This window comes from Anabrus simplex, chromosome 1, assembly GCF_040414725.1.
Source record: "Anabrus simplex isolate iqAnaSimp1 chromosome 1, ASM4041472v1, whole genome shotgun sequence".
NCBI lineage: Eukaryota > Metazoa > Arthropoda > Insecta > Orthoptera > Tettigoniidae > Anabrus > Anabrus simplex.
Window position 1 is genome coordinate 1,561,121,332 of NC_090265.1, and position 27,561 is coordinate 1,561,148,892.

The 27,561-nt window shown below is 37.1% G+C and overlaps 1 protein-coding gene and 1 pseudogene across 1 annotated transcript in view; one reads left to right on the forward strand and one right to left on the reverse strand.

The window, feature by feature from the left end:
- Positions 1–25,022, forward strand: part of LOC136858519 (E3 ubiquitin-protein ligase TRIM23) — a 218,119-nt gene extending 193,097 nt beyond the window's left edge. The window contains exon 11 of the mRNA XM_067138121.2: positions 23,952–25,022. The gene's annotated coding sequence lies outside the window, so the exon portion shown is untranslated. The remainder of the gene's footprint in view (positions 1–23,951) is intronic.
- LOC136862339 (uncharacterized) lies at positions 5,603–27,448 on the reverse strand (annotated as a pseudogene).
- Positions 27,449–27,561: the final 113 nt, after the last annotated feature.

Here is a 27,561-nt window from a genome sequence, read left to right on the forward strand (position 1 = left end):
GAGTATTTCATATGAAGGCATTGCTTTTAATCGCACCATTCCTACCGACGTCATTGTAATTACCCATGTTCATTTCAGTTGGGAAAACCACTAAGAGAGTCTTTCTGAGAATCTATAAAGGCAGGCGGAGAGTGAGTGTCTGCCATTATAATGAAAACTCCCCAACCTGTTTGTGACCGACGGTAGGCAAGGTGGCTTACCATTACAATAAAAATTCCCTAACCCAGTCTTGATATGAAAAAAGACGTTGGTGACTTGCCCATTGTGCTTCTAGGACAACGTTAAGAGCTATGCAACTTAATACAATCTTGCTCACAACGTTTACACTACCAAACCTAGAATTCCGTAGCGAAGCACGGGTACATCAGCTAGTATTTAATAAAAAATGGAATATTCTCTATATGATAGAATAGATGACTGATTAATTAAATGAGCACTTCAATAAGGGCTCAAGCTTAAATCTAAGTTGATCTTTGTTACTATGGAAAACATCAATAACACATCATATTAACCTTAATTAATCTTATTTATTCAAGACAGTGAGAATTAAGTGGATGAAAAAGGTAAAATGTGAGAACTAAGTTAAAAATTTGATTAATATTCATTCTTCTCATAGGTAATAGCCATCTGTGCTCATATAATTGACATCAATTATGCAATTTGGCTTTTTGCCTCTCCTATCTTTCACTATTTTTACAATAGATCACATTTGAAATGGATTATTAATTATATCCAATAAAAATCCATTAAAAATTAAATTGAATCTTGACATGGGAAATTGTTGGTTGTATCGATTTGAAGGATCATTCTATACATGTATCCTTGTTTTACATTAGTTTTCATTAACTTTGCTTAGGACAAGTTTTGTCAACACAGGATTGATATTTTATTTCGTAGCATTTCAATATAAGCTTCTGGAAAAGATAAGTTTCTCACTAGAGAGCACAAATCTGCTTCTGTTGAAGTTAAAATTACTATGTTAACCATCATCATACTTTATATCAATTCATTTTAATGTAAATAATCATTGGGTGTGTCTAACAGGATGATAAGATTCTCAAATGTGACCAAATATATTAATAAATGACCTAATGTGCGAGTTATTCTAAGTATCTTGCCTAGGGAAAATCATATTTGAAGACACTTAGTATCTACTCTCAGTTATATTTATCACACAACATGATAGTAATTATCCGTTATGCCATCATTATTTGGGAAAAAATTTATTTTAAAATAGTAATATTAAGTTAAAATATCCAATTGCACAGCCAATTATTCTTATAAGAATTCCTTTTTGATGATCTCGACCTATAATGACGTTGCAAGTGATAAAAATCATTGTTGTCCGTATTGAAGATACTGAATGTAGGATGCTAAATGGTTTTATTTTGTTTCCTATTCAATACATATAAATTCCTAAATGTAAAATGTAAATGTAAATGTAAAATTTATATGTATTGAATAGGTGACAAAATAAAACCATTTAGCATCCTATAATGACGTTCTGTAAGTATATGTATGTATAACCACGTCACCATTAATCTAGGATATGGATTCTCAGACAATATACTGCTACTGTATGTGAAGCTTCCGTGGCTCAGGCGGCAGCGCGTCGGCCTCTCACCGCTGGGTTCCGTGCTTCAAATCCCGGTCACTCCATGTGAAATTTGTGTTGGACAAAGCAGAGGCGAGACAGGTTTTTCTCTGGGTACTCCAGTTTTCCCTGTCATCTTTCATTCCAGCAACACTCTCCAATATCATTTCATTTCATCTGTCAGTCATTAATCATTGCCCCAGAGGAGTGCGACAGGCCTCGGCAGCCAGCACAATTCCCATCCTCGCCGCAAGATGCGGGCTTCATTCATTCCATTCCTGAGCCAGTCACTGACTGGAGAACAGGTTGTAGGTTTTAATACTGCTACTGTATAATAAACATATATGATCCTGCTGTGCATCAGTATTCCTTTCCTTACTCTTCAAATAAATAATTTATATCTTTATCATCGTAATATTACATATTCATTCAACAAATTCTTCATTCACAACATATAACACCGTTATGTTTTCATCATAACTCATTTTACCTTATATCACTTCATATTCCTTCATATATTTCAACTACTGTATATGTATATTATGTTATCTGACACCCAAATAACCTTATTTCCATTTACTCACAGTATTAGACCAATATCCTATGAAATAACGTTAACATGTTTTCAATTTGCCATTATCTCCATATTTAATGCATATCCTAATTTATTACGGTAATATATAACCTCTGCATATCGTAATATCACTTGGCATTGTGTATCGAAGATCCTAAAATTATCCCTCTTATTAACATTTCACATATAGTACAGTATAACATGGCTAATTGGGATTCTTTGTTTTCATTAGTACATTATTAACACTTTACTACACTTCCTAACTTGGGTTTGTCTTATATTTGGTGAAGACTACCTATTCCCTTATATCATTGGCATAAACAATCACTCGCGAGAATATAATGTAAATCATTCTTAAGACTCTAAACACATATCTATCAATGTAGGCTCTAATTACAGACATGACATCCTAACCTTGTTATTATTTATCTATACACATGATTAAATTATACACTAGTGTCCAAAAGTTAAGCATAAGTTACGAGTAAGCAGAGCAACAGGAAATAGACCGCAAATCACACAACAAATGCACCTACCAACCTTACGTGTTCATTCTGTATAGGAAAGGAATGTTCCCTGCTTTGACTAACGGCGTAACCGCAAGATAAACACAGCCAGTGCCTGTGCCCCATGTTCCCTTAGTCGTGTTTGCCGTTATAGTGTGCGGAGTCTAGCCTTGTGGTGAACGTGACAACATAATGGTACAATGATGCCATTTGGACCCTGTTTTGCAGGGTAGAATACTCAGCCGCCTGGAAGCAGGCCAGACACAGACCGAAGTCGCTGTATCCTTGAATGTGCCATAAAGTGTCATTTCCAGGCTTTGGAGACGATTTCGAGACACAGGAGACGTTAGTCGTACACCAGTACCAGGTCAACTAAGGGTAACTACCCCACAGCAGGACCGATATCTGGCCTTAACCGCCCAACGAAATCAAAGTGCATCTGCAAGACAATTGTCAGCGGAGCTTGCAGCCGTCTCAGGGGTTGCTGTTTCCTGGCAAACTGTGTACCGAAGGCTCAGAACAGCAGGGTTGTTTGCCTGACGTCCAGCGGTGTGCGTCCCGCTCACTCCAGCACAGAGACAGCCCTGTTTACTGTGAAGTTGTCAAAATTGAAACTGTACCATGAATGAATGGAGGCATGTGCTCTTCACAGATGAATCCCGCTTCAGTTTGCAGAACGATTCCCGTCGCTCAATAATCTGAAGAGAACCAGGTAGCCGATACAACCACAGGAACATCGTGGAACGGGACTAGTATGGTGGTGGTGGCGTCATGCTGTGGGGCGGCATCACATCTTCATGGGTGGTCTGAGGAACGCTGTTAACACTCGGAGATACAGGTATGAGGTACTGAGACTACATGTTTGACTCTTCAGAGGTGCATTTGGTCCAGACTTCCTCTTAATGGACGATAATGCCCGACCGCACCGCGGTGCTCTGGTGGATGAATTTCTGGCTGGGGAAGACATTCATCGCATGGACTGGCCAGCAAGGTCTGCGGATCTGAATCCTATAGGCTCCGTGCGCTGATAAGAAAAATGCACCGCTGTGCTGCGAGTGGCAAACACTGTAAGTTAATGCGATCACCGCGTACATATCTCTGTCGTCAGACAGCATGCTGCCACGGATGACTAAATAATAACAGTGGGATTTCAGAGTGTCTTATGCAACAACAAGCAGCGAAAGTATTCCGAACTTCCAGAAAGTAGTCGTGTATTAGATTTTAAAGAAAAACTGTTCGCAGGAAATAGCAACAGAGTGAATAACTGCAAATATGATAAGAGAAAAATGTTGGTTCAGTAGATACACTACCATTTCATGATGGAGGCAACATAGTAATTAATGTATTATTTGTGGTTATAACGAGATTAATGTTCATGTACACATTCAACAACGCTGTCTTCAGAAAAATATATTTGTTCTAATTCTAATACGTTATGTTAGCATAAGTTAATCTTGCTAGGGAGGCTTTGGCAAAAGAATATTTCTGCTGTTATTTATACATTTTGCTCAGAACATGTCACCTCGCGTACTGATCAACCCTGTGAATGGTCTCGACCTCGCACTTCAAAAGCGGGGAAAGAGAAATAAAATAATAAGAGCTTAAAGGACCTTTTTCTGATAAAAAGGCACAGGTTTGATGTTGGACCAATTGAAATTCCAGATTTTGAAACCGAATGTACACTATCAAAAATGTTGCGGGAGGAGAAAATATCAGAACATCTTAACGTTGCCAACAAATTATTATGTCTGTATTTATAATATGATCACGACCACCTGTGTAATATAACGGTTAGCACCACTAGTTTCCGTCGTCCTGGGCTCGGGCTTGATTTCCAATACAGACAGAAACTTAAGATTGACATGAGTGTACATGCAGCTCATGTTCATTAGGGCTTGCTTGAAAAGAGTTGCACCACCTCGGGGCGAGGACAGAACTTTATGTATGTAAAATGCGGAATATCTGTGAACTATTGATATTGTGTAATAGAGGCTTATTTCTGTACTTATATTTGTCTACTGGCTTTTTAAATCCATTTCGTGAGGTTGTGACTAACCACTATAAAATGTCACATTGTGGTCTGTAGTACAATACGGTATGTTGTTATTATTATTATTATTATTATTATTATTATTATTATTATTATTATTATTATCCACACTTTTGTGGTAACTATATTCAAGCAATTGTACAGATTTTAGGAAATCAAAGAGCATTAAAACTTAATTTACACTACATTTTTACATAGAATTTGAATCAATAAAATTCCAGTCGTGGCAATGACCACCATCTTCTGCATGGTCTTGTAGAATTTGGTGTTGCCATCCAACTTCTTCAGTATTATTATTATTATTATTATTATTATTATTATTATTATTATTATTATTATTATTATTATTATTGCTATCATTGAGACTATGTTAATAGAATACAATGTATCTGCTGTGATGTGTGTCCTTTAAAAAAGCTGGCCTATTGTAGCTTACTTTGGAATTTAACATTGCTATAATAATTTATTTGTAATTGTTAACCTTTACATTTTGTAAAGTGTTATGTATTAAATAAATGTACAAATCCTCAATCACTTCTTGCGAATTACTCCTACGATCCACCGTCTTTTCAAATCCATTTCGTGAGGTCATGGAGGAAAGCTCTGTGTTACAGTATCTATTAATGCAGCCAACACAAGCACATCATCCTACCGGAACGTTGTGACAATAAAAATTAATCATCTTAAGACAACACTTTAAAAATAATTGAATAAATGCATGTAAACATCACACATATTCCAGCTTCTTATGGTGAGGTGTTGATCGCTTTCTGGAATGATATTTATCATTTGGTCATCCTCTACAGCTCAGGATTCTGGTCATTCTGCTTGGCTGGCATCATTGGTGTCATCGTGGGTTAGGGGTTATCTCAGGTATGTCAGTCGAGTTCGGAATCATCCAGATAGTCGATTATCAATCTTCGTAGTAAGCCATGGTTTCCTTCAAAAACTCGAGTGAGAATACAGAATACAATGATGAGATCAGCTGTGACATTTTAACAGTTTTAAAGCTTTCTAACATGAATTATATAATTGCGTTTTGCTTAATATAACTTCGTATAATAGCAATGTTTATATTAGATCTCTAATATGTCTGCAGATACTTTAATTTGTTATAGTAAAGAATGGCTTTAATAGTCTTTAATCGTCTCTAGTGCAGTATAGTGAATATTATTTCTTGAAATCACAGCCTTGTCGTTGCTCTTCTTGTTTGCTGCTGCAAATCCGTTTATGAGGCATATTTATTACTTTACGAGTATTTGTTAAATCTTGTATTATCTTCTTGTGCTGTAGGCTTATATATGTCCTATAAACAGCTTTTCTTTCTTATTTCCTTCACTGTTTCTGAGAATTTGACACAATTTTACTATCTTCAGAATACGTCCATGTACTAGAGTTAAGCTTTTATTTGTATTTTTAAACAGTTTCGTCCTTAACAATTTGAATATCTATTTTATCTTGGTCACTGCCACTGCAATTTTATTCATTTTGACTCTGCCTTACTCTCAATTCTTTGATATCTTATGTAATTTATTCATTGTGTCTAACTTCAATACTGGTAATCGCATCTGTCTTAATTCGATTGAGCTTAATTGCTGGAATAGTGGAATGGCACGGTAGGAAGTGTTTGTGGTCTTGATTAAGGTCTCTGAGCATTTGTCTGTTATGAAAATGGGAAACCACGGAAAAGCATCTTCAGGGCTGCCAAAAGTGGGGTTCAAAACCCACTATGTCCCGAATATAAGCTGACAGCTACATGACCCAAACTGCGCAGTCACTCGCTTGGTCATTGCTGTTTATCACCATCATGGATGACATAATGAAGAACATCAAGAAAATCTCTGGTGAACCTAATGCAATGTCTTTTGCTGATGATGTCATGATCTGTGGAGAAACTGAGGAATAGGTACAGTTGAGACTCAATTAATGGAAGGTTAAGTTCCAGGAATTCAATTGTAGGATAAACAAAGCCAAAACAGTAGTGATAGCAAGAAACAGAGGGGCAACCAGTGAACCTCATGCTAGGAAACCTTCAATAGTGTGGGAAAACTTTGCATACTTTCTCGAGACACACTAGCCTCAAAGAAGGTTCTGAATAGTGTGCAGCAAGTGGCTCTGGAACCCCAGAGTACTAAGAGAAACAAAGCTGGTGATGTTTAATAATAAATACTTCATACCAGTCTTAGCCTGTGGTATCAAAACATGCACCCTCACTAAGAACCCATCAAGATTACAGGCAGAGATAAAGTTCTTTAGGTTCACAATTCAAAAAACAGAACTGGTCAAGTTAAGGAATGATATTATGAGAAAGAAAGCTAGAATTGAGACATATTTTTTTAGATTTTCAGCATATTCAGATAGAGGTGGTTTGGACATGTGATGAGAATGGAGCCAACAAGGACAGCTTATATTAACTTGGAAGGGCATGTAGTTGGAAAATGGATGGTGGGAAGACCAAGAACCCACTGGATGCATCTCTAAAGATGGACCGTGCCGATCGGGGATAGACATTAGAGGATGTCGTTAAAAAGAGAAGGTATCTTAATAAGACAGAATGGAAGAGGCTTGCCAATAGTACCAAGGAACTGGAACTGTATGTTACTATGAGTAGTAATTCCATTTATGCTGCTTGTAATTCTGTTACCACCATTCTTCCAAATCTATATATATAAAATAAGAGTTTTGTCTGCACATTGCTCAGAATTTAAAAAGGATGGTATTTCTGTATCAGTCGTGTCCATAGTAACAAGGAAATGCACTTTTTCATTTTCCGTAATGTCTGTCTGTCTGTCTGTCTGTCTGTCTGTCTGTCTGTCTGTCTGTCTGTCTGTCTGTCTGTCTGTCTGTCTGTCTGTCTGTACATGCATCACGAGAAAACGGCTGAAGAGAATTTAATGAAAATTGGTATGCATATTTAAATCTAAGAATTTCATTTTTGTCCGTATTGAACTGAGAATGGAAGATAGGAAACTTAAAAGGGTCCACCTTTTCAATACAAATACATGTTATAGTTTATTTACAACATATATTTACACTTGGAACTAGTTTCGACGCTGTTTGGCGTCATCTTCAGCCAAAATGTGGGAAATAGGCATAGCATGTAGACATTTATATTATACAAGGTGTTACATCACTGTGATTAAAAGAGAGAATATGAAGACGTGAAGTACAATGTCAGTTTCAAAATGGTCATGAAGGGCGAGTCAAAATTGTATAAACATGAGATAACATAAACACGCAAACATATAGTATCTATAGAAAGCCCACTCAAACGGCCACTACTATAAGAAATAACTCACTACATCCCCAAACACATAAAGCGGCTACATATAATAGCTTAGTAGACCGAGCATTCAAGATTCCGATGTCCAGAAAAATAATAAATAAATAAATGAACACCATTCGCTCTATAGCAAAATTTAATGGATATAGTGAAACCTTTATTGAAAGAATAATCAATAAATTCAGACACCGCCCAAAAACCACCCTAATAAAAGACAATACTAGCACTGCCACATTTTCTACATTCACCTTTAATAAAGAAATTTACGTCACCAACGTTCTTAAAAAACACAACGTTAAAATAGCCTTTCGTACTAACAATAGAAGCACAGAGATCCTACATAACTCATCAATAAATAAAAGTAGTCCTTTTTCTAAATCAGGTGTATATAGGTTTTCTTACCAAGACTGCAAAAGCTCTTACCTAGGGCAAACAGGACGCAGTTTTAAAATCAGATATGCAGAACATGTCAATGCCATAAAACACAATCGTTTTTCCGCGGTCAGCCTACATATAAAAGAATTTAAGCAAAACTTTACTGAAATAAATCAAGATCTTGAGGTATTAGAAATTCTAAACAAAGGTTCTTTCCTAGACGTCACTGAAAACCTCTATATTTACTTAGACCAATATTTCAATCCAAACCTTAAATGATATCTCAGAGAAACCAAAGATCCTATTCAACTTCATCATTGAATTTTTCAAAAATATTAATATTCCGAAAAACAGATCTGTCTTTCACATTATGCATAATACTTTGTCACGTCACACACTTTCACCGCATCACCCTCCATATCCCCCCTCCTTCCACTCCTCCTCCCCTACCGCTCCTTTCCTCTCCCCTCCTAATCCCACAATGGCCACTCCCCAGACCTAAACAGTCCAATGTGCTCTGTTCCTCTTCATCTCGCGCCATAGCTTTACCGCCTTAGGTCCCGCAATAATCATCATAGAAATCTGCCCCCACCCTACACGTAACGTTGCAACAATACACCACAAATATTAGCACAGTCAACCTCTAAGCTCTCAGAGGAACGTCTTCCTTAATTCGAATTTTGTATTCTTGTCGAGCTGAATATGTTTACTACACCCTCAACAAAGTGATTCTTTAACTACCATGTTCATCTCACACTTGGATTCAGATATGTTATATACATTCGTACAAGTTTGGATATATTGAGCCCTGTCTCATACTTACGCTGCGCTTGACCTATATGGCACCTGACGAAGAAATATCTACAAATTTTAATTCTTTAACTGCCAATTTCACCTTGTACTACGGAAATTTGAATATGTTATTTGTATTTGAAAGTATTATTTAATGAGTCCTAACTCGTATGAATTATAGCTTTTGTTTCACCCTTCATGGACTGTTTCGAAATGGCATTACTGCATATCTACAATTCGAACCTTCACAGCCAAGTTCATCTCGCACCATGAGTTCAGATCTCACGTGCAATTCTAAGAGGCTGTTAAATCCTCACGCGCATTTGAACTACACTCGCACCATTGCCATTCAACGAATGATTGAACGCAGACCTTTGATGCCAAATCCATCGAGAACCTACATTTCCGAGTGTGTTACATGTGTTTTTTGCATTTATCGAGTGCAAACTCATGCTTGTGCAATTTCTGTCTCACCCTTCACAGCTGTTTTTTTTTAATTGACGCTTATTGAATAAGTGATTTCTATCCCTAACTGCCAAATTTCATCTCAACCCAAATATTTTTAAAATGTTATGTGCATTTTTGAGACGATTGTGTTTATTGAAATCTAACCTATGTTTTGTACTACACTCGCGGCAGGCAACATTCAATGGAAGAGTGTCTGAAATAATTTGAATCTCCAATGCCAATCATTTCGTACTTCCGCATGGTTTTGTTACAGTTTATATGTATATATGTTTTTTGTTTGTGTGTTTATGTTATCTCATGTTTATACAATTTTGACTCGCCCTTCATGACCATTTTGAAACTGACGTACTTCACGTCTTCATATTCTCTCTTTTAATCACACTGATGTAACACCTTGTATAATATAAATGTCTACATGCTATGCCTATTTCCCACATTTTGGCTGAAGATGACGCCAAACAGCTTCGAAACTAGTTCCAAGTGTAAATATATGTTGTAAATAAACTATAACATTTATTTGTATTGAAAAGGTGGACCCTTTTAAGTTTCCTATCTTCCATTGGTATGCATAGTCTGAAAATAAGTCGCTACAATCTAGGCTATAAATAATTTTATTCACGCTGAGTGAAATGGTAGTTTAGGGGAAGGCCTAAAATTTAATTCTCAAATATTTATGTTATTATTGGTCGTACCTTAATGAAAATCGGTATGCGAAGTCGGGGAATAAGTTGCTATAATTTATGCCATAAATAATTGTATTCACGCTGAATAAAATGGTAGTTTAGGGGAAGGCCTAAAATTTAATTCTTAAATATTTATGTTATTAGTGGTCATATCTTAACGAAAATTGGTAGGCTAAGTCAGGGTAAAAGTCGCTACAATGTAGGACATAAATAATTTTATTCACACTGAGAAAAATGGTAGTTTAGGGGAAGGTCTAAAATTTCATTCTCAAATGTTCATATTAGTGGTCTTATCTTAATAAAAATCGGTATGCAAGGTCGGGAAATAAATCGCTATAATCTAGGCCATAAATAATTTTAGTCACGCTGAGATGCATGGTAGTTTAGGGCCAAAAATTTAATTCTCAAATATCTATGTTATTAGTGGTCGTATCGATTACATAACTACAGTTATATAGTTTTAAATTTCTGACCATTTATGTCTTATACATTGTTACCGTACCGGCTATAATCACAGAGATATTTATGAATTTGGATTTTTGTTACTAACAAGGGGGCATTCCCTACACTTCACCACTGATTTCGCTCAAATTTATAGAACATGCAGGACTTGGCTAGAAATGAAAGTACCCGAAGTGGGAACTCTAGATGGCCAAGTGTATAGAAATTAAAAATAAAAATATTGCCACGGCTCTCGCGCCGAATAAGCCATTTATGTTAGGGCGCACTCCGAGCAGTATTTGGTGTAGCGGTAAGAGCTCGGACTAGTAATTTGCTGGTCGTGGGTTCGACTCCCTGTGTGGAGGCTTTTTTTTTTGTTTTCTTTTACTGTCAACTTTTATATTATTAATTTTCCAATTAAGCTTGCTGCTGTTGATGATGCTTGTTGTTTTAAGGGGCCTAACATCAAAGGTCATCGGCCCCTTCCAATTAAGTAAAGAGGTGAATAATTAATTTTATTTATTTATACGCAAAAGGCATAGAAAAGGTATAAAATTGGGATTTCATTGTCAGACTTTTCAACAATGAGTTGTAATTAAAGCGCGTACCACATCGCTGTTTCAACGTCTCCATAGAAAAACATACTTGATTGACATTCATAAAGCATTCTCTCTCATCGCAAAGTTTAGAAGCGAACCACGCGTAACGTAACATGTTACCAAATATTGGCGTGGATAATTGATGAACAATCAAATGTATTTTTATGAAGTCTTCTCGGGAAGTTTTTTTTTGCTCAATGAGATGAGAGCAATTTTGTATTTTTTAAATCAAGTTTTTGACCTGACGATAAAAATATACATCGCAGGGTTGCACCAGTGGAGTATATTTAGAGGGAATTACTTTGATGCTACACGTCGGCAATCCTTCATCTAGGAAGAGTTCATCATTAATTGTGGATTTGTTTGTCCTCCCCACGAGTCAATCAGCAGAAGAAATTTGTTCTCTTGTACGTACAGCTTCATGACATCTGTTAAAAATTTAGTATACAACGCTGTTGTAAGTATTCCTGATTTTGAAGAAGTGATGATGACATTCTTGTATTTTGCTGCGTATTCATCCACCGTTTTTTGAATCCGCAGTCCAAAAGAGCCAGTATTCTCTTGTAAGCATACGTAACATTTTGGTAATAGCTTTCCGGAAAGGCTCGTAGAATATTGCGCTGTATATGAGTGGGTTACTTTGTTCATATCCTTTCTTTTTACGAAAACTGTTTTTACCCCCAAGTTTTCCAGGGTTCGGTTATACGTCGACTGGTACTGGCAACCTGGAAAAATAATATACGAATGTAAATTTATTATACCCGCCATTAAACAGAGTATTTCATTTGAGGTAGAGAAATAAGAATTCTTGACTTACGCACTTGATCAGTGTTGATAACAAAATCCTTGTCGTATTGAGGAATGAGAGCTCCAGTTTGGAATCGGAACGTATCTGCTGCAGCAAGGATTTCCTGTTGTGTAGCTGTCTCTTTTTCCGACACAAATCTTGTAATTTTCCTCTGACGAATCTTATGCCTTTGTTTAAAGTCAATGACCCACGATTCGAATGCTTTGAATTTAAAATTAAGAAATTGACTGGCAGCAGCAAGTGCCCGTTTTTGCAAGTTTCTTGTGGTGACTTGCTGGTTACAACATCGCACTTCTACGAAGCGATCATATCTCCACAAGTCAATTGTATTGTATTTATCCTTATGAGTTCTATACCATTTTTAATAGGTTGCTGCCAAATTTTCAAATCCCGCATATGCTTCAAGCAAAATCCTCCTTTCGTTTGCAAACTTTTTAACCTCCACGTTGGATGCACTTTGGCTAGATTAACCACCATTATTTTGTAGTCGAGTGGAACGTAATCTGGATCCTCTATCGTTTTTTTCATCGGGTTCATACTCATCACTTGACGACGATCTGGCGTCCTCCAACATTTGATATTCTTCTTCTTGGTCGATTTCTTCGTGCCAGATCAACTCTTCATCGCATATAAACTGATACTCGGATAAAACTTCCACTACTTTCTCGTGTATTTTATGTCCGATTAGAATGTGTTTTTCGGTTATCACTTCGGAACTTTCTGATGAGATTAGATTCTCTTCGGCCAAAAGATGTAAACTATAATCCATCGTCGTCTTCAATCATTGCTTCGATGCTTCGCTGTGGATGCTATCATCCGACTTCTGTTCATTTTCTGTCGACGTTCCAGGCATATTAAAAGTTTCACTTTTGTCCGACATTGTCAATTTTTCCACAGTATTTTCCTCACAATTTCATTTCACAACAATTTAAATATCTTCCAGACTATTCTAACAGTGTTCTCGCACAATTCAAGTTACTTGGCCAAGAGCTAGCAAACAAATGAACTCCCTAACGGTCGCGGACATCTGCCCAAGAATCTATTGTTCGTGTGCAGCCGCCAGGAGCAACCTTCACTTGTCAGGTGAAAACGAATCTTATTGTGAAACGACTATTCACGTTTATGGCACATTCCCCAAAGAGGGAAGATAGCCAATAAAGCAGAAAAAAGAAGAATTCCTGTTTGAACACGTCGGGAAAGTTCGCAGCTCCAAATTTGATACAATTATGCGCTCATTAAAAAATGACGTCCCTTATGCCTTTTGCATATAAATAAATAAATAAAATAATATAGAAACAAAATAATATATAATGTATGTATAATACAATATACATAACATATAATACAATATGAAAATTGAGAACGGAAAAAGGTCTCCACACGGTGAGTCGAACCCACGACCATCGAAATACTACTCCGGGCTCTTACCGCTACGCCAACTACTGCTCGGCATGCGCACTCTAACGTAAGTGGCTTATACGGTGCGAGAGCCACGTCAACATTTTCATTTTTATTTTCTATATGCTTGGCCATCTGGAGTTCCCACTTCGGGTACTTTCATTTCTAGCCAAGCCCTGCATGTTCTGTAAATTTGAGCAAAATCGGTAGTGACGAGTAGGGAATGCCCCCTTGTAAGTCCAAATCAGCGCCGAGTCACGAGAAAATGGGTAAACAGAATTTAATGAAAATCGGTATGTGAAGTCGGAGAATAAGGAACTACAGTCTATGCTATAAATAATTTTATAAGATGACCTTATATCACAGAGTCGAAAGAAAACTAAATGTGAAGACCTACAATATAGGAAGTTCATAAAATTGATCAACAGTAGCATTACATTCACCATTTGTGTGATGTGCTTTGTGTCTTCTGTTGCCACTCATTTACGATAGACAGGATTACTGCTGCGTACCGAGTATTTTTTTTTTTAATTTGACTTACGTCGCACCGACACAGATAGATCTTATGGCGATGATGGAATAGGATAGGGCTAGGAGTGTGAACAAAGTGGCCTTGGCCTTAATTAGGATACAGCCCCAGCATTTGCCTGGTGTGGAAATGGGAAACCACGGAGTACCATCTTCAGGGCTGCCGACAGTGGGGTTCAAATCCATTATCTCCCAGATGTAAGCTCACAGCTGTGCGCCCCTAACCACATGGCCAACTTGCCCGGTCGTACCGAGTGCAACAGCCTGCCTGAATATTGGTGGGAAGTAGCTGGAGAGTTCGATACTTTCTTTAGCATGCCATTCCACTGGTTCATACATTTTCTGATACTACTGGTACGTAACACACTGGTTCATTCATCATAGCATTCGAGCTATTCAACCCCTACTCTGAGGCACTGATTGGAATGAGCAGAGTGCATATTTAACGGAATAATGTCAGAGGAGTGTTCGCGACTGTCTGAGGCTTGGTCATTCCAGCTCTGGAACTTTGGACTGTTAGATCGGCACCGTAGTACTGTTCGTTAAAAGTGAGAAAAGTGCAGTTTTTCATTTGATCAAGTACTTTATATGATATTGCTTTTAATTGCTACTTTCCTACTGACGTTTGTGTAATGACCTATGTTGACTTCAGTTAGGAAAACCACAAGGTCAGTCTCTGAGAATCCAATCCCGTAGCAAAGCACAGGTACATCAGTAGTAAAATAATAAAAATACATATTTGTCTTATGAAATTAAATAATCCTGCAGTCATTATTCTTATTTTTCTTGTTAAGAGAAGAGAAAAATACATTTTTGATAACAGATTTACTTTTCATGAAGAACCTTATTGATAAGTCTTCATTAAAAATGTGCATTCTGAAATGAAAGATTTTTCTTATCCCCTTAACGAATATAAACAAAACAAAACAAAACTTAACATTCTTTGCCAATTCGTTCATTTATATGCTCATACATTCTAAAGTTTATTTCTATTTACAATGACCGAGCAAGTTGGCCGTGCGCATCTCTGAGCTTGCACTTGGGAGATAGTGGGTTCAAACCTCACTGTTGCCAGCCCTGAAGATGGTTTTCTGTAGTTTCCCATTTTCATATCTTAACTAAGGCCATGGCCGCTTCCTTCCCACTCTTAGCCGTTTCCTATCCCATTATTGCCATAAGACTTAACTATGCCAGTGGGATGTGAAGCCAATTGCTGTAGTATTTACAATGAGGAAACTGGCAACTAGTGATGTGGATGTAAATTTTCATGAAAAATATTGAACCAAACCAAACCAAACCAAACCAAACCCCATGGCACTACAGCCCTTGAAGGGCCTTGGCCTACCAAGCGACCGCTGCTCAGCCCGAAGGCCTGCAGATTACGAGGTGTCGTGTGGTCAGCACGACGAATCCTCTCGGCCGTTATTCTTGGCTTTCTAGACCGGAAAAATATTGAAACCCGATGTTAATCTAATTTGTGAACATGAGACTATACGAATAGCCACTAAATTAGTTAACATGTTAACTCTGTCTTATTTAGATGCGTTCTGTTCTAATGACATCCTCAACGTTCTTCCATGATCTGCAAGGTCACCTTTAGTTGTCCATGCCGTGGGTTCTTGGTCTTCCCACCATCTGCTTTACTGCCACATGCCTCTCCAGGTTTGTGCTGTTGTCATATATGGGAACAGTGAATCAACAGATGTTCGAGAGTCTCTTACCTCTGAGCACGGATTGGCAGTGCTGTCTAATCAAAGCCGGTCTGCTCCATATCCACCTGACCTGAGTCATTCTGAATCGTTTCAGCCTGGTGTTTGTTTGGAGACAAAATAAGTTTTGAGAAGGAAACAAGAAACTCTTCTGAAGCGTCGTCGGCTGGGAGAGCTTAAGAAGGAGGATTTAGCCAGCCAAACAAAATCAGTAATTGTGAATGTATTGCAATAGAAGTTGGCTGACTCGCATTTTTTTGCAGACTGTGAATATCAAAAAAAGCCAAGAAGTGACTGCAATAACGTGTAATATTAACCTTCATTCAGTCTAGAGATGTGTTAATGAAACAAAATATTCACCCAACCAAAAAAATATGTTCTTTTTCGTTTCCAAGGAAGAACTGTGATAAAGAGAGAAACTTAGCGTACTTGTATACAGCTAAGAGAGAAGTTAGAATATAGTGAAAGTGTATGTTTAATGCGACGAGTGCTGCACTACTTAGGCTTCAAATACAGGAGGGCTAATGATGGAAGAAAAATTCTGTTAGAAAGACAAAATCTGGTCTTAGCCCGTGCACGATATTTGAGAAACATGTATGACCTGAAACATGAGCAATACCAGAGGCAACGTATTTATTTATTTATTTATTTATTTATCTATCTATCTATCTATCTATCTATCTATCTATTTATTTATTTATTTATTTATTTATTTATTTATTAGCTGATGTACCTGTGCTTCGCTACGGGATTCTCAGAAAGACTGACTTGGTGGTTTTCCTAACTTAATCCAACATAGGTCTCTACAACCGTCAGTAGGAATGTAGCGACTGAAAGCAATGTTATCATATAAAATACTCGATCAAATGAAACACCGCACACTTTCTCACTTTCAACGAACAGTACTGCGGTGCCGATCTAAGAGTCCGAAGTTCCAGAGCTGGAATAACCAGGTCGCAGACTGCCGTGAACACTCCTCTGTCATTGTTCCGTTAAACATGCACACTACTCATTCCAATCAGTGCCTCCGAGTAGGGATTGAATAGCTCGAATACTATGATGAACCAGTGTGTTACGAACCTGATATATCAGAAAATGTATGAACCAGAGGAATGGCATGCTACTTCCCGCCAATATACAGGCAGGCTGTTTCAGTCGGTACGACCAGGCGAGTTGGCCGTGTGGTTAGGAGCGCGCAGCTGTGAGATTGATATATATAGATTTATCTATACGACCACTAATGACATAAATAACTTATTTGAGAATTACATTTCAGGCCTTCACCTAAACTACCATTTCACTCAGCGTGAATAAAATAATTTATAGCCTAGATTGTAGTGGTTCATCACCCGACATTACATGACGATTTTCATTAAATTCTCTTCAGCCGTTTCCTCTCGATGCGTGTACATACATACATACATACATACAGACGGACAGACAGAAATTATGGGAAAGTAAAAATTGCATTTCCTTGTTACTGTAGACATGACAGATACAGAAATACCATTCATTTCAAATTCTGAGCAATGTACAGGCAAAACACTTATTTTATATATAGATTACATTTCAGGCCTTCCCCTAAACTACCATTTCACTCAGTGTGAATTACATTATTGTTAGCCTAGATTATAGTGACCTATTCCCCGACTTTGCATACCAATTTTCGAGAAGATACGACCACTAATACAATAAATGTTTGACAATTAAATTTTAGGCCTTCCCCTAAACTACCATTTTTCTCAGCGTGTATAGCCTATATTGTAGCGACTTTTTTCCAATGTTTGTCTTCTGATTTTCATTAAGGCACGACCACTAATAACATAAATATTTGAGAATTAAATTTCAGGCCTTCCCCTGAACTATCATTTCACTCAGCATGATCAAAATAATTTATAGCCTAGATTCTAGCGGTTAATCACCTGACTTTACATTCCAATTTTCATTAAATTCTCTTCAGCCGTTTTCTCGTGATGCGTGTACAGACAGACAGACAGACAGAAATTACGGAAAAGTAAAAAATGCATTTTCTTGCTACTCTGAACATGACCGATACAGAAATACCATTATTTTCAAATTAAAAGCAATGTACAGACAAAACTCTTATTTATATACAGGGTGCAGCGAAATTCGCGCACTCGGGCGTCGCAGTGCGACTGCTCACATGCCAGCAATAAAAAAATGTCTCTCACAAAGGTTCGTCCTTAAAGTATATCCGGCAGAAAAAAAGGGCATTGAAGAGTGGCAATCTGGCAACACTGTAACCACATGTAGGGTAACAACCTCTGTCAACACGTATTCTTTGTGCTGTACAGTGGGTGCAGTGGATACAGTTTTGGGTTTGCATTCAGGAGGTCGAGGGGTCGATCCTGGGTTGAAGCGTATTTTTTTAATTTCATAAATGTAGTCCAGGTGGTATGGTATCTGGCAACTTAATCGTCAACAGCCATTGCAGCGGGTCCTCTAAAAACCCTTTGCACTTACATACTACGATCCTACAAATGGACGAACAATCGTTTCCCTTGGTCAGCTTTGAAAGACGTCCTTTCCACGTCGTGGGCGTGAATTTATTCGCACCACTTCGTGTACTAAATGTGAAACCTGTTTTCTTTCTACCCTCCTCCAATGATCTCACAGATTAGTAGCAACTGTTATTCTTGCCTCGTTCAAGTCCATTGTATTTCGTAAGGGCTTACGTTACCAGTAGGCCTAGCAAGGTATTTGTTGTGTTCAGCGTTACAAAATGTTGTAAATGTAGGATACATGAGACCTAAAGTACAGTGTCTTACTGTATTACAGTATGTAATGTCCGACGGAAATTAGTAAACAAAAAATGGCGCCTCAACCCAGGATCGAACCCTCTACCACCTGCATGCCAACCCAAAACTCTATCCAATGCACCCACTGCGCAGCACTAATATATGTTGCTGACAGAGGTACTTACCGTACATGTGGTTACAGTGTTGCCAGATTGCCACTATTCAACGTCCTTTCTCTGCCTGATATACTCGCAGGACGAACTTTTGTGAAAGACACTTTTTATTGCTGGCATGTAGAGAGTCACGCTGCGACGCCCGAGAGCGCGAATTTCGCTTCACTCTGTATATAGATTACATTTCAGGCCTTCCCCTAAACTGCCATTTCACTCATTGTGAATAACATTATTGATAGCCTAGATTATAGCGACCTATTCCCCGACTTTGCATACTAATTTTCGTGAAGATACGACCACTAATACAATACAATTAAATTTTAGGCCTTCCCCTAAACTACCATTATTCTCAGCGTGTATAGCCTATATTGTGGCGACTTATTTCCCATCTTTGTCTACCGATTTTCATTAAGACACAACCACTAATAACATAAATATTTGAGAATTAAATTTCAGGCCTTCCCTAAACTACTATGTCGCTCAGCGCGATTCAAATAATTTATAGCCTAGATAGTAGCGGTTCATCACCCGACTATACATTCCGATTTTCATTTAATTCTCTTCAGCCGTTTTCTCGTGATGCGTGTACAGACAGACAGACAGACAGACAGACAGACAGACAGACAGACAGACAGAAATTACGGAAAAGTAAAAAATGCATTTTCTTGTTACTGTGAACATGAACGATACAGAAACGCCATTCTTTTCAAATTCTGAGCAATGTACAGACAAACTCTTATTTTATATATAGATTACATTTCAGGCCTTCTCCTAAACTACAATTTCACTCAATGTGAATAACATTATTGATAGCCTAGATTATAGCGACCTATTCTCCGACTTTGCACACCAAATTTCGTGAAGATACGACCACTAATACAATAAATATTTGACAATTAAATTTTAGGACTTCCCCTAAACTACCATTTTTCTCAGCGTGTATAGCCTATATTGTAGCGACTTATTTCACATGTTTGTCTACCGATTTTCATTAAGACACGACCACTAATAACATAAATATTTGAGAATTAAATTTCAGGCTTCCCCTAAACTACCATTTCACTCAGCGTGATTAAAATAATTTATAGCCTAGATTGTAGCGGTTCATCACCCGACTTTACATTCCGATTTTCATTAAATTCTCTTCAGCCGTTTTCTCGTGATGCGTGTACATACATACATACATACATACATACATACATACATACATACATACATACATACATACATACAGACAGACAGAAATTACGGAAAGGTAAAAAATGCATTTTCTTGTTACTGTGAACATGACCGATACAAAAATACCATTCTTTTCAAATTCTGAGCAATGTACAGACAAAACTCTTATTTTATATATATATTTATTTATTTATTTATTTATTTATTTATTTATTTATTTATTTGTTTGTTTGTTTATTTGTTTATTTATTTTGGATTGATGGTGCCCACTGGAAAAAGGTGTAAGAATGATTTTTTACCACACAGGTGGTATTAAAAGTTTTATACCCTAGTGTAAGTGCGTGTTCCTGTTCAACAACTCTGGCAGAGGCTACCACTTGGAAAACCAGACATCTTGTAAAAAAGTATGTTATAGAAGACCTGTTAATAAAACTGGAAGAACCTTTTGTAATAGTTATGGATAAAGCTCCATATCATTCAGATTCACTTGAAGTACTCTGTACAAGCTGGAAGAAAAAAACTCAAGACTGGTTGCTGAGAAGTATATATTTTAGTGAACAAGAAACTTGAGCAGAATGTTTGGAAGAAAAGTTGCTCCATTCAAAGTAGAAAAGAAGCATGACCTTGTTTAATTTCCACTCTCATGATGCCATGGGATAGTAATGTTGCCAGTTTACCACTGCCTATACAACCCAATTGAATTAATTTGGGCTCAAGTCAAGAGAAAAGTGGCAGAGAGGAACAAGACATTCAAAATAAAAGATGTAGAAAAATTATCATCAGAAGCCATCGACCGTGTGACTGCTGCTTCAGTCCCGCAGAAAATCTTCAAACATACTATTGAGCCAAGGAAATAGTAAAAGATGAAAGAATGGAGCCAGTAACTAAGAAAACGTAGACTGCCTTGAAGCTAGAAACCGATTCTTAATATATAGCAATAAAAGAACCTGCTAAATTATCCATTAAAACAGGTATGCTCCTATTCCATGCCAAAGTTGTACCAGTAATCACCTATGGGATAAATTTAATATGGGATCAACTTACAATAACAGACCTGAAAGCCATAGAAGGAATGAAAGCCAGATACTTAAAAGGAATCCTGAGCATATCAAAAAGACTGTTTTGATCCTAGCACATGTTCTTGCACAGGAACATTTTCTAATATAGGAGTTGAGAATAACAGTGCAACTACCATCTTCTAGACAAGAGCAAGAGCAGTTGAGTATCAGGAGGATGAAAGCAGAAAACATAGCAAGTGATTTCTACACCAGGAACTGGGTGGGACTGAATTGTCAGATGAGAAGTGCAGTCACAAGACTGGCAGTGCACAGATTTCACCATAAGCTGTGTATGCGAGCCATATTTCATGAACCCGTGATCTTTCTCTCTCTCTCATAATCGCAAAACTTGTGTGACAGTTAAAAGTTTGTTCCAAAAGAGCCAAAATACTGACTACATAGAGAATATTAAACATAACATTCAATAAATTTCTGTGTGATATTTTCTGTGATCGTTTAGTGTTGAATAGAATAGATCTATTTTATACTAATTATGTCCATTTGGCTCTAATGAATACTTATTAATACATTTTAATTTTATGTAAACATATTCTTTAAAGTAGCTTAAAGTATAGTAGACCGAGCTCGATAGCTGCAGTCGCTTAAGTGTGGCCAGTATCCAGTAATCGGGAGCTAGTGGGTTCGAGCCCCTCTGTCGGCAGCCCTGAAGATGGTTTTCTGTAGTTTCCCATTTTCACACCAGGCAAATGCCGGGGCTGTACCTTAATTAAGGCCACAGCCGTTTCCTACCACTTCCTAGGCCTTTCCTATCCCATTGTCGCCATAAGACATATCTGTGTCGGTGCGACGTTAAGCAAATAGGGGGAAAAAAAAGTATAGTAGTAAAATACTTTTTAAAGTTATATTGTAAACCATAAAGAAAGAAAAGTATTTCAATAAAACTGATACAGATTTATATGTAATACAAAAGTACTTACCATGTTCTGTGCTGGCGCATACGACGTAAACAACTCAAACAACCTCAGGTAGTGACATATGTATGGCCACTTTCAGGGCCATTTCCCAGGAATCTAAGGGACCCATGGAAACACGTTTCAGATTAAGAATTAAAGTCAGATTGTTAACTACATTTTTCGTACAGACAACATTTTTAGGCTCAAGAAACAGAATGTTGGGGGCACTTACTGAAAATTTCAGTGCATGATTTTATGGTTTTAAATTTAAGTGTTCAGGTGTTTATTCTTTAATTATTTACAGTGGTTTATATGGAATATATATATTTTTGCTTCAGAGATCCCCACCTGAACAAGTTGGATTTGTCCAAGGTAAAGGCACAAGGAAATAGATATTAAACAAAAAAAAAAAAAGCAGAAAATTTCAACTTCCTCTCATCATCTGCTTTTTAGACTACCAGAAGGCCTTGACTGTGTTTGTGGGAGAAAATGTAGCTAGTGTTGTTGGAAATGAGAGTTCCTGCACATCTGGATAAGAAGTTTGTATGAAGCCACCTCACCTATTGTTAAAATAAATGGCAAACTGTCTGAGAAGTTCAAGCTCCAGAAAGGTGTCTGGCAGGGCTTATATTTTGCCAGCCATGCTCTTCAATATCTACGGTGAGTACATAATGAGAGATGCACTTAGGATGGTGGATTTCCCGGTGATGATAAGAAAATATTCAACCTCCATTGTGCAGATGATTCTGCACTCATTGCTGTTGATTGGAAGAAAATAGCAGAGCTCATTTCTCATGCCAAAAATGTCAGTGTTGAAATAGGACTACAAATTATCATGAACAAGATCAAAATAATTATTGTTGTAGAGCCAAAAAGTTAGCCAGCACAGACATCTTCAAGGAATTGGAAAACGTCTCAGAAAGGCTATACTTTGATTCAGTCATTTCCAGTTCAGGTAGCTGGGTTCATGAAGTTAAAAGAACAACTGTGGCCAAAAAATGTAATGATGAATTTGTCTCATTTATGGAAGGATCACTGTATCTCGTTACCACTGAAAATGAAAGTAGTATCCAGTCTGGTATTTTCGGTTTTCCTCTGTGGAGCCAAGATGTGGACTCTTCATGCTACAGACTTGAAGAAAATTGATGCCTTTGAAATGTGGTGCTGGGAAAGAATGTTAAACATACCTTGGACAGCATTTTGGTGCAATGATTTCATTATAAACCAGCTCTTCCCCAGAATCAGATTATCATCAATATATAAACAAATAGATTTACAATTCTTTGGACATACTATGTGACGTGGAAATAATGGCATAGAAAAGTGATCATTCTTGAAATTGAAAAGAGAGATCGTGAATGAGCTTCCACTCAGTAGTCAAAGATTATCAAGAATGTAATTGGAGTGAATATCTTTTGTGCAGAACATCTGGCTGAGGACCACAAGAAATGAAGACAACTGACCAGTAGCCTCCTCAGAGATCACAATCCTCAGAATTGAGGGAACAATAAACATGAGATACGGAAAATAGTTACACCACTGAAACCAACAGCTTTTCCTGAAGCTTATAGTATCATTTGTTTTTCAATATTGAAGGAGGTAACATCATTAGCTTGAAAGAGAACAAACTGTTCGCACTCTGAAATGATGTGTTCAATTAGACATTTCTTTGCTAGTTACTACATAACCTTGTGAACAGCAAAACTTCTCTGATCCGCCTAATTTAGTGACTGCGACTTTACATACAGTTAACAACAGTTTGGTGTATTTTATATAGAGATTGTATGCATTTTAAATGTATATTTGCTTATCCACTTTCTCTTGGAATTGCAATTAGTACAATTAGTTGTTGACCAAAATGAATGATCAGAATCAGAGAAATATAATATGGGGGAAATATTGAATGTGCAGGAAAATCTGTAAATTATGTTGACGTTAATCCAATTCTGAATCATTGGAGGCCTGTATTCGAATGTGGATTTCATTGATGAGCCTTTCATCTGTAGACTACTTCCCAAAAGTATAATCATTTTTAAAACTGGGTTTTCTTTTCTTTTCAGATATTCCTGAAATGCTGCTGGAAAATGTGGTCTTATACCAGAGATTGAGAATATACACCTGTTTTAATAAGAACCAAAACAGTATGTTTTTGTAAGTCTTCTGTAAATGTGAAATGTACATACTTTTATGAGTACCCTAATTGGTGTTGGTAAAAAAAAAAAAAAAATGTAAAAATGATGTACTGTAGAAAGTGTTAATTTTTTAACATACCACTATATATGGCTTTAAAATCTTACTTGTCAACCAGAACATTCTCTTGTGTATTTATTGTGATCAATGTCTTTGAAGGACTTGTTAATGTCTTTTATTTTTAATCACCTGTTAGACAAAGTACCATCAGTTAGGTTTACTTCATTTGCCTGGGAAACTTTGGCCATTCCATGTCTAAGTTACTTTTTCTCAACTGCCATCTAGAAATTAGTAGCAAACATTAATTTTAAATAGTGCATTCAGAAACCTATATGCATAATTATGTCAATATATGTGTTTCACGTTTTCAACCTTTGTTACAGCTATGAAAAATTGTGTTGTTGCAAAATAAATGGTTATTCTACATGATGGTGATTGTGTTTTATCCTGTAATAAATCTTGGTTTATTAGAGAAGTATCTGGCAATGCATTCTCCAGATCTTAGAGCAAGTATTAAATGGGGCTCTTATAAATCACTTTTTAATAAAACTGTGGTATCACGTGCAACTTCAGCCATGCTGCAAGATTACAAAAAACAAAAAAAAAGTGTCGAAGCCATTCTTACCAATATTATACAACCCTGTCTACGCTGATAAGATATTTAAATGAAATTCTAACTGGGGGGGGGGGGCCTTTCCATTCGGAAGACATCTGAAATTAATGTAGTTTCCAGAACATTTATGTTTTTGTTAGTTTATGTAAGTCTAGCAATAAGTGTTAATGTGTTTGTGAAGCATATTCATTGAACACCTTTAAAAGAAATTGATTTCAATAAAACACTTTCAGATAATACAGTGTTTTCATAAGTGAATGTTATTAAACATTTAATGCTTTAAATTGAAGCCTATGAACATGTAAAATAAATTTTTAATTTCTCTGAATACATTTGTTTCATTCTTACTCGGTAATGAAATTATGAATGTGGCACTGCAATTTAAGTGATGTTTGGGGCTGCAAACACCAAGTCGTAACCTCTCATAACCTATGACTCCCTTTTACCAGTGTTTATTATGGGCCAAGCTTTTCTGCTTAAGACATGCAATTTGTCACAATATTTTTATACCATTAACAGTTTTCTACCACTTATAGTGGCCAGAGTAACCTATATACAGGAATAACTTCCATTATTAAATTTACATTAGCCGATGTTACCCAAAACTTGAGGAGAATTTGGTCACAATTTGCTTATCTTTAAACCAGCTAATGAGATATTTTGTGTGCGTGCGTGCGTGCGTGTAATGGAGCTTATGGAAGAAAGAAAGTAGAACTGGCTGAGACTATGCTTCTGGATGTGTTAGTAGTTAATGATAATATATGTTTGGCTAAGGGGAGATAACGAAAAAGAGATAAGAACTTACATTACCGAGCTCGATAGCTGCAGTCGCTGAGGTGCGGCCAGTATCCAGTATTTGGGAAATAGTGGGTTCAAACCCCACTGTTGGCAGTCCTGAAGATGGTTTTCCATTGTTTCCCATTTTCACACCAGGCAAATGCTGAGACTGTACCTTAATTAACGCCACGGCCACTTCCTTCCCACTCCAAGCCCTTTCCTACCCCATTGTTGCCATAAGCCCTATCTGTGTCAGTGCAACATAAAGCCAATCGTAAATGAAAAATAAAAAGAAAGATTATAAAGTGTTCTTGACGGGTGTTAAAAGGGGAAGGGTAGAGTGTGGTGTAGGACTGTTCATCAGGAATACTATTGCACGTAACATAGTTTCTGTTAGGCATGTAAATGAGCAAATGATGTAGATAGATTTGCCAGTTAGAGGAATTAGGACAAGAATTGTTTCAGTTTATTCACCATGTGAATGTGCAGATGAGGAGGAATTTGTTAAGTTTTATGAAGCACTGAGTGATGCCGTAGTCAGGGCAGCGACAAGGATAGGATAGTGTTTTAATGGACAATTTCAATGCAAGAGATGAAAGTAGAACAGAAGAATATAAGAGGGTGATGGATAAATATGGGGAAGATATGGAAACTAATAGAAATTGGAAGCATTTACAGGACCTCTGTGCTAGTATGGGATTAACAATTATGAACACATTCTTCAGACATAAGGCTATTCACCGCCAGGCATGGGAGGGTAGGCACACCAGATCCATATATCATAACCGACTTTGAATTCAAGAAATTGTCAGGAATGTGTGGGTATTCTGGGGATTTTTCAGTGATACAGGCCACTATCTGATCTGTAGTGAACTAATTATCTCTAGGCGTAGGATAGAGAAAATTAAATCTGCCTGCAGAAGAATAGGAGTAGAAAATCTCCAGGATGAGAAAATTAGAAGTTCGGTAGAACTTTGTTAAGGCGTTTCTGCAAGGGACAAGGAAAGGAAACATGTTAAGCGAGAAAACGTACTACTGAATACACAATGAAAACTATCCAATAGAGATATGGAAACACTTCACATGTTTTTTTTTTTTCTGACATGCATGCATTTTATGTCGTGTATGTGTTGGTACAGTGAAAGATGTAGGCTATCTACCATTTTTTAAAGTGAGATGACAGTATTAAAAGGCGTAAAAAAATACAAGAGAACAAATATGAAAACCTTTTGCACTGCGGCCTTTAAATAACAACAGTATAGTAAAATGTGTGTAAAATACCACACAGCAAATATGAAAGGAAAAAAAAACATTTGCTGGTGCCCATAAAAGTCTCAACACATTATTGCAGATCACACTCTTTCTAAAATAAATGTTGGCTGAAGCCTTATATTTCAGACCAGTGGGTTAATGTTTATTAAACATTGTTTTCTGGTCACATTTCGACCATGGATTTTTTGGAGGTTAACCCGTTGGGTGCCACGTGCCGTCATATGGTGTCACGCTGGTCTTCAAATTTGAGATGGTGTGATTCCATATGGCGGCACACAGGTCTTGAAATCAGAGTTGGTGTGACACCATATGGAGGCACAGCAATCTTTTGGGCGATGCACTGTAGAAAATCAGCTGTGACATCTATGTGCGTAAAATTGGTACTACATGAAGAGTGAACTACAGTGTCTATTCCAGCTATGTACTGCTACTATGTGCCATCATATGGCACCACAGTATTCTTCCAAAATCACTGACTGGCCAGTGGTCATTCTCACAAGTGAAAGCATGCCAGGCTTTTTTTTTTTTTTTTTTTTTCATCGTTTACGTGCAAATTATCATTTGGTTTGTATAGTTGTGCAAAAATATAAAGGAATGGAAGATATTTGTAATATTCTTGGTGGAAATGGTAAGTGACTTACCAAGAAGAGAATTAATGCTGAACATAACAGGCTCACTCCCAAATACATGTTCCCATAAATCCATACTGGCATAAGCAAGCTACATAGTGCCTAAAATACAATAGAATATAATACAGGCTATTTTATGGCTCCTGCTCAACCCTTAATGGTGATACCAGAGGCCATGACAATAGGCAC